The following is an 8,282-nucleotide window of genomic DNA, read 5'->3' as shown; positions in this document are numbered from 1 at the left end:
CTTCTGTGCCTGCCTTATTTCACTTAACATAATTTTCTCTAAATTCACCCATGTTGCTGCAAATGGCATAATTTAATCCTTTTTTATGGCTAAGTAGTATTCCATTGAGTATATATACCACATTTTCCTTATCCAGTAGTCTGTCAATGGACATTTAGGTTTGTTCCAACTCTTGGCAACTGTAAATACAGCTGTGATAAATGTGGGAGTGCAGATATACCTTCAACATGATGATTTTCATTCCTCTGAGATTTCCAATCCAGTGGGATTACTGGATCATGTGGTAGTTCTATCTGTAGTTGTTTGAGGAACCTCCATACTGTTTTCCTTAATGGCTGTACTAATTTACAGTTCCACCAACAGTATAGGAGAGTCCTTTTTCTCTGCATCCTTGCCAGCATTTGTTATTCTCTGTCTTTTTGATAATAGCAAGTCAAACTGGGATGAGATGATATCTCAATGTGGTTTTGATTTGCATTTCCCTGATGCTTAGTGATGTTGAGCACTTTGTCATGTGAAGGGAGAAAATCTTGAAGGCATTGTTGAGCAACTACCAGCAACTACCTTTCCCTGGATTTCACGTTATGGGAGAAATAAACCCCTATTTGTTTAAGTCACTACTCTTCGGCCCTTCTGTTACTTATAGCCAAATCCATGCCTAAATGATACACCTTCCTTCTCTGGAATCCATGATAAAGTGGACACAAAAATGTGAACTTTCAGAAAATTAATTTGCTTCGTATGACCTGAAATCTTAACACCAGAGTGTGTCACTGTTTCAGTGGTAGCAAATAAAGTTAAAATGTGATAATACACCTCAACTCTAGATTACCGGCTCATTCCCAAGTATCCCCTACATGACTTCATTTTTGCTTTTCCTCCGCTTCTAATGCACCCTTTCCACCCTCCAAATCTCACTTCTGAGAATCCTACCTGTTCTTAAGACTAAGCCAATCACTTCATGAAAATGTCCTTGATGACTGCCCAGACACAAGCTCTCACTTTTCTCGGTGATCATAGTAAAGATCTGTCTCACACTGGATTTTGAACTAGAAGATCATAGTCATCACTTTATTCCTCTACCACAAGTGTCAACAAACTCTGGCCTGTGGGCATGGCTGTGTTTGTCGAACAGCCATGCCCATTCCCTTACATATTGTCAGTGGCTGCTTTCATATTACAACTGCAGAGTTGAGTAGTTGCCCAAGACAGTATTACCTACAAAGCTGAAAATATTTACTGTGTGACTCTTTAAACAGAAAAATTGCAGACCCCAGGTCTATTGGATTATAAATTGGAGGAATTATTTATTTTTCACAGCACTTAGATATTGCCTAACTTTGCAATGCTGTGAATCACTGTCTTCATTCCTTTCTCATCCAAAGTTCTCCATTCAATTTATAGAAATTTTCCCCATGTAAACTTGAGAATACATCAACTTTACCTGGTCACTTTATTAATTTGGTATATACCAAGTAAAATACAAATACAATACTGTAGTGCACACTAACTCACTACTCATTCATTCAATAAATATTTAGTGCCAGGTCCAGGGCTAGGGCATGGGACTAGAGCAGTGAAAAGGACAAATGATATCCCTGCACTGGGCTGTAGACTCCTCTTTTGAGGTTGCACTGAACGATATCATAGACTGGAGAGCTGTGTGGAATCTAAAGTAGGGCTCCAAAGCTATTTATGTTATAGATGCATGCAGGAAGCTTCAGTGACTTGCCTAAAGTCACTAGACTTACTGCTAAGACCTGACCTGGAACCTAACTCTCAACTACCTGTCCAGGGCTCTTACACATGGAAGGTCCTTCCAGTTCTGAGAGTGGAAGTGCCAACTTTAATCTCACGCGGTGTTTTCCAAAATATGTTCGGAGTACTAATAGGTGTTATGAGGAAAAGGGGTTCCAGGTTCAAATAGGTTTGGGCAATGCTAGGTTAAATCAAGTTACTGTTGGACTTTTCAGAGCATTCAGTATGGTAATATTTATCATTAATTTCCAAAGAGGAAATAAAGCGTGTGGATTTGTTTGACCAAGAAACTTTTCTCCTCCTCTCTTGGAGTATCTTATGGGATGAGTGCTCCTTAGGATGTTCCTTGAGTTACACAGTGGTGATAGTGGGACTGTTTCTTTTCAGACTTGTAGGTTATTTTGGTACATTCCAAGGGAAACTACAAGATAAATGTTGCAGATAACCTTGTCATTCTTTATTCCCACTGTGTTAGTCATCCATAGCTGCATAACAAATTACCCCCAAAATTAGAGGCTTAGAACAATAGACATTTATTATTTCACAGTTTCTGGGGGTCAGGAATCTGGGTATAGCTTAGCTGAGTCCTCTGACTCAAGGTTTCAGTAGGCTGCAACCAAAGTCTCATCTGAGGCTGCAGTTATCTCAAGGCTCAATTGTTGAAGTATCTACTTCCAAGCTTACTCTGTGGCTGCTGGCAGGCCTTGGGTCCTTGCGGATTACTGACAGGAGACAACAGTTCTTTGCCACTTAGGCTGTTTGCTTTCCTCAGAGTGAGAGCTGAGAGAGTGAGAAAGACAGAGAAAGGAGTTAGTGAAGAAGAGAAAAAGAGAAGCGAGGGGAGACCAGCTTTTTATAACCTAATTTTGGAAGTGACATCCTATCACTTTGTCACATTCTCTTTGTTAGAAGTAAGTCACTAGATCCCAGTCACAGGTGGAGGGGATTACACAGGGTATGAATACCAGGTGTCAAGGATCATTGGGAGCCATTTTAAAAGCTGCCTACCACACTCACTCTCCAAGGTTTTCTTCCTACCTTAGCTGCCTGCTAGTTTATACAGCAGATATTTCAATGAAACAGCATTCCTAATTTTGACTGAGGCAGGCACTTTCCAGTTTAAAGAAACAGAAGCATTCATATGGACTCAGGTCATGGAGAATCATTTTGATTATTACAGGGAGGTAAGTCTCATAGCCTGCCCATCTGTCATAGTTCTGGATATAGCAGTGGTTTCAGTAGTATTGTTAATAACCAACATGTACTAAATGCTTCCTTTATGCCAAACATTGTTTTAAGTTTTCATGTATTTATTCATTTATTTCTTATTACAATCTTAAGAGGAATGTGCAATCCTTAACCACACTGCAGAGATGAGGATACCAAAGTGCAGAGAGGTAAAGTTAACTTGCCAAAGCCCATGTAACTCGGAAGAAATGGAATCAGGATTCAGTGCCTGGCAATACGTCTCCAGAGCCTGTGCTCTAAACCACCACACAACACTGCTACTTGGCAGCATACCCAGGATTTCACAGGCTCATGATTTGGTTTCTCCCTCTCTGCTTCTCTCTCCTGTACTGAACCTTTGGGATACCAGACAGGTACTCTGGTACATGCTTGTCAAAAGGGGACAATAAAAGAGTTGAGAAGCCCCTAAGTCACCAAATATTTGTAAATGCCAATTATGTGCCACACCCTGGCAGCCCCCTCTTGTGGCCTGTCCAATACAGAGTATGTGCCATGTTGTTTCTGTTCTCAAGGAAGGATGAAACCCTCTTAGACCCATCTCACTCCTGAGAAACATCATCAGCACCTTAACCTTCTCTTGATCACACAGTGGGACATGCGAGAAACTGTGGATCAGTAATTCATTCTTTTCTTGGTCTGACATGGTCCTCTCTGTTTTCGAAGCCAGACTTCTAGAAAGAATTGTCTGTACTTCCTGCCTCCATGTCCTTTGCTCCTGATCCCTCCTCACTTGCTGCCATCTGATTTCTACCTACTACAAACTCCACTAAAATTGACCTTGCTAAAATAACTGGTGAACTCCTGCTTGCCAAAAGAAAGATAAACTTTTCAGCTGTATCACACTACAATTCTCTGTACCCTGTGTCACTGCCAACTTCACTTTATTTCCCTTTCTTAGCTGCTGGGAAATCACTCTGTTTGCTGGTTCTTCCATCTCTTTGGTTAATCTATCTTGGGCTCCCTGTAGGAACATCTTCTAGCTTCTTACTTTGGGATTTCCTTAAGGCTCTATCCTCAACCCTTCTCTCATTCTCTCTCTGATTCCAGCAAAATTTCATCCATGGCCATAAACTTCCAAACATTTATCCCCAGAGAAACTCTTCTTCCTGATCATCAGATCTTTTTATTCAAGTACCTGTTAGTCACCACCTCTTAGATGTCCTACAGGGAATTAAAATATGACATGTCCAAAGCTGATCTGGTCATCTTCCCTCTGAACCTGCTCCTTGTCCTGTGCTGCCCATTTCTGAGATACCACTTTTCACCCAAACGGCCAGGCCAGAAACTCCAGATTCATCCTAACCCCTACTTCCTTTATCTCACCCCCACCATCAATTCTGATTTCCCTCGATACCTCTCCTATCTATCCCCTCCTCTATGGGTCCCACCATCCCAGTTTTGGCACCTAATTCTTTTGGCCGAACTTCTGCAAATGCCTCCCTTCTGGTCTCCGTGCTTCTTCTTTCACCCTTTTCAGTACATCCTTTATACTGCTGTCAACACTTTTTCTTCCATCAACCAAATTTGATCATGTATTGTTGTTCAAAATGGTTCAATGGCTCCTAGCTGCTTTCAGGTTAATATCTAAACTCCTTAGCAGGCAGACAAGTCCTTGACAATGTGGTTCTTATCTCCCTCTCAGTCTCATCTCTCAATGTACCGTCATTAATACTAAGCTTTGGGTATTAATTTGAAGGACTTCCTTGTTCCTGTGTGGAATCCCTCATCCCTCTTCCTGGTGTGTCTGGTGAACTTCTTATCCCTCAAGTTTCAGCTCAAATACTTCTTCCCCTTAGAAGCCTTCAGTAGAGCTGAGCCTCTGCTGTCACACCATTTTGTTCATCATATTACACCATATTACACCTTCTTAAGCAGAAGCTTAGTGCTGAGAGGCAAACACCACACTCAAGCTTCATGTATGAACCAGACACCATTTTTCTACATTGATGAGTTGGAAATTGAGAATTCACAATTTTACAATTTATTTTTGCGGGTTCTGTAGTGGTTTCACAGTAATATATGTTACAAAAGTAACCTCTGAAATCTCAGACTGATGAGATCACTTACCGGTCCCCTCTCCAACATGCTTTCCACATTGCAGCCTCAGTAATCTTTTCAAAACACATATCTGATCATCTCTTTCACTCTATCTCAAACACACTACATCCTGCTTAAAACTCTTTATGGCTTCCCAATAGTTCAGGTCAAAATGAAGCAAAAGCCTCTCTTAAGAAAACCTACACTGTCTAGCCATTCTTTCAACTCCTACCCGACCTTGTCCCACTGTCTGTGTTGCAGCCATAATGGCCTTTTTCTGGGTTCCTTGTACTTGCCTCCCCCAACCCATTGCAAGGCCTTTGCATGTGCTTCTCCATCTGGATAATTCTTTCCATTCTTCTTCTCCTGGTCCATTCAGCCATATCCACAGCGCTGCTTCCTCTGGGTAATGTTTCCTATCCTTCTGTGTAGATCAAATCCCTCATGTACCTCTCCTCCCTTTGTTTGTCACATTGCATTTTGGTATTTAATGTGATGATTTGGTTAATGCCCACCTCCCCAGGGCTGGCTGGTGAGCTCTGTGAGGGCAGAAACCATGTTTCTCATGTTCCCTGATGCACCCCAGCACAACCCAGTGCCTTCTTAGTGACTGGCATAAAGGAGGAGCTCAACAAATACTTGTTGAATGAATGGGTGAATAAGTAAAGATCAAGAATAAAAGGGGTTTTCATGCTGCTTTTACCCTCACCACTACCCTGCATTTGCATATGTCCCTTACCGATTTTCCGAAGTGTTTTCAGGTAAGCTATCTCATTTAATATTAACAACTGAGTTTAAGAGTAGAAAAGGCAATCCATGCAGGTGACTCATCCAATGTTACATGGCTAGTAAGCAACAATTTAGTACTAGAACCGAGCCTAGTCACTTTTCAGAGAAGGCCTCTGGCCATTAGTTTAAAAAGGAAGCAAATTAAGATAATGTAGAACTTAACAGGGAGCATCTATAGATAAGACAATAAAATAGAAATAGGCAAACTAAAACAAAAACACAAAATAAATTTTGTTATTTTAGGCAAGTATAACTTTGGTTCATGGAATGTGGGCAAAAATACACTAAATGCTGTCATTTTAGCACTTACTGTTTGGGCTCTGAGGATGAGCATGTCACCTTTCTCTGTACAACATGGATCAGTTAATATTTTGCCATAATTCTCCTTAAAATGTAGATGTTTAATAAATGCCGCTATTAAACTGTTGGTGAGAAAGTCTATTTCCAGAAACGTTTTCATCCTTTCCTTAAAGAGACTATTTACTTATTTTTGTAAGGAAACAAGAGGAAGTTAAGCACTTAGCAAGTTAAAAAGAGTAGCTGGATCCACTAATTTCAAAGAGCAACCTCAAACACTTGGTCATTTATCTAACAGTTTGAAAAGACCTACTATTTGAACACAATCTGTAGTTTAAGGAGAAAATTTTAAGTAACTTAAAATAATCGAGTGCCTTTACAATTTTACACAAATACAACCTTTTAAATTCATGTTACTTAACTAATAAAATGGACAATTACCTGAATTTACATGAAAAGTTAATCAAGTATTTACTGAGCACTGATTATACTGAAAGCTCCGTGCCTTCCATGGGGCTTCTATTGGAGCAATTCTAGTCTCCTCACTAACACATTTCTATGTTTAAACTCATTTTGCCCTGAGTTTAGTCTATCTGGTAGCACTTTCTTTGGGGGAGGGGGAGGAAGAGGCGTGGGGAAAGGGAAGGAAGGTATAAAAATACAACCTAGACGTGCAAAAGTTCGTGTAAAAGGATCTTCGTTTCGTCACCATTTACTAAAGTGAGAACTGGATAACAGTTCGAAGTCCAGGGAAAGCTAAGTATTTCACTCGTTTGATGGAATGTACGCAGCCGTTAAAAAAAATATTCCTGCATTTGCCCATACTTTCAGTGGACGTACATAACTTTTGCAATTAGGAAAACACAAGAAATGAAAAAAGGAAAGAGAAGATCGCATTTTGCCTGCCCCGCTAGGTCTCTCCGGAGCTAGGGGCGCGTCTGCCGGCTCCAAAGAGTTTTCAGCGTCGGCAAGCTCGCTTTCGCTCAAATCCTCAGATTCACGGAGGAGAAAGGTGCAGTGCAGCGCGTGGGGTCACCAGTGTCACCGCCACCGCGGGTTCACTGCCCCCGCGCTGCAGAGCCCATCGCCCGGCCCCCCGCGCCGAGAATTAGTGTAGCGCGCCTGCGCGCCCAGTCACGTGGAAGGCGCTCGGCACAAAACGGGTTAAAAGTCACGACCGCCGAGAGTCCACTAGCGCCCGGCGCGGCGTTCTCTGCATCACTTAAACTGAGTTTGGTGGAGACCGCTACGCTGTTCTTGATCACCTCCCGACCCCTCGGATCGGCGCTCCATGAAGCGAGCGGAGCCGCCTGGAGCCCTTCTTCGCAGGCAGCACAGGCGCGGGAAATCGAGTCTTTCAATTGACAATGAAGCCGTAGCGGCGCAGCACGGCCGCTCGGGCGAATGGGCGGGAGGCCGGGAGAGGGAGCGGGAGGAGGAGGTCGGTTGGGCTATGACCCGCCTCAGCGCGCGCCCCTATTGGTGGATGCTGCGGTTCTGGGCACGCCCCCTAACGGACCTGTCGCTTTGTGACAGGCGGAGGGGCCAGTTCCTGTTGGGCCGGGGGTGGAGTCAGAGGTTGCCTGAGCTCCGCCCGGACTCCAGGGGGCTCCTCCCCCTGCTTCTCTCGGCGGGCGTAAAGGAGAATGTCATTCCCTCTCTGAGCTGTGGTTCCGCCTCCGTCTGCTCTTTCTCCTTCTCTGGCGCCCTCGTCCCGTCGGTTTTCGCCGCCGACGCAGCTGCACTGGGGATACGGATGGCTGGTGGGGCGCAGGGGCCATCTGGGTTGAGAGAGCGGTGGTCGCTACCGCTGCTGAGGGGGAGATTCAGTGCCACCGCCTCCACCCCCTGTCCCCCGGCCTCGCGGCGCTGAGGGCGGGAGCGCGCAGAGCTTTTCCCTCCTCCTTTTTCTTCCTCCTCCTCCTCCTCCTCCGGGTCCCCGCCCAGCACCCCTCGCACCAGGCGGCGGCGGCGGCGGCGGCGGCGGAGGAGAGCGAGACCCGCCGCCGGGGCACAACATGGCGGAGCCCTCGGCCCCGGAGAGCAAGCACAAGTCGTCCCTCAACTCGTCCCCGTGGAGCGGCCTCATGGCCCTGGGGAACAGCCGGCACAGCCACCACGGGCCCGGGGCCCAGTGCGCGCACAAGGCGGCG

The sequence above is a fragment of the Galeopterus variegatus genome, unplaced genomic scaffold (assembly GCF_000696425.1).
Source record: "Galeopterus variegatus unplaced genomic scaffold, G_variegatus-3.0.2 Scaffold890, whole genome shotgun sequence".
Taxonomy (NCBI): domain Eukaryota; kingdom Metazoa; phylum Chordata; class Mammalia; order Dermoptera; family Cynocephalidae; genus Galeopterus; species Galeopterus variegatus.
The sequence above is the reverse complement of the archived record's forward strand: the minus strand, read 5'-3'. Positions refer to the sequence as shown.